We start from the raw sequence: 1234 nt of genomic DNA, 5'->3' as shown, positions 1-1234 counted from the left end.
AATAGCTATAAACAGCATCTTGGTGTATGATGACACTAGAACTAGGGTGGATATATTGTATGATAATAGCTACAAACAACAACTTGGTGTATGATGACATTAAAACTAGGGTGCACATATTGTATGATAATAGCTATAAACAACATCTTGGTGTATGATGACACTAGAACTAGGGTGGACTTATTGTATGATAATAGCTATAAACAATATATAATGACACTAGAACTAGGGTGGATATATTGTATGATAATAGCTACAAACAACAACTTGGTGTATGATGACATTAAAACTAGGGTGCACATATTGTATGATAATAGCTATAAACCACATCTTGGTGTACGATAACACTAGAACTAGGGTGGACATGCTGTATGGTAATAGCTACAAACAACATCTTGGTGTACGATGACACTAGAACTAGGGTGGACACATTGCATGATAATAGCTATCAGCAAGATATGATGACACTAGAACTAGGCTGGACATATTGTATGATAATAGCTATCAGCAACATATGATGACACAAGAACTAGGATGGACATATTGTATGATAGTAGCTATTAGCAACATATGATGACATTAGAACTAGGGTGGGCATAGTGTACGATAATAGCTATAAACAACAAATTGGTGTATGATGACACTAGAACTAGGGTGGACATATTGTATGATAGCAGCAATAAACAACATATGATGACACTAGAACTAGGGTGGACATATTGTATGATAGTAGCTATAAACAACATATGATAACAATAGAACTAGGGTGGTCATATTGTATGATAATAGCTATAAACAACATGATGACACTAGAACTAGGGTGGATATATTGTATGATAGTAGTTATAAACAACATCTTAGTCTATGATGACACTACAACTAGGGGTAGACATATTGTATGATAATGGCTATAAACAATATATGATGACACTACAACTACGGTGGACATACTGTATGATATTAGCTATAAACAACATATGATGACACTAGAACTAGGGTGGACATATTGTATGATAATAGCTACAGACAACATCTTGGTGTATGATGACACTACAACTGGGATGGATTTATTGTATGATAATTGCTACAAAGAACAACTTGGTGTATGATGACACTAGAACAAGGGTGGACATATTGTATGATAATAGCTACAGACAACATCTTGGTGTATGATGACACTAGAACAAGGGTGGACATATTGTATGATAATAGCTACAGACAACATCTTGGTGTA

This window comes from Limulus polyphemus, unplaced genomic scaffold, assembly GCF_000517525.1.
Source record: "Limulus polyphemus unplaced genomic scaffold, Limulus_polyphemus-2.1.2 Scaffold2215, whole genome shotgun sequence".
Classification (NCBI taxonomy): Eukaryota; Metazoa; Arthropoda; class Merostomata; order Xiphosura; family Limulidae; genus Limulus; species Limulus polyphemus.
Note: the sequence above shows the minus strand (reverse complement) of the source record.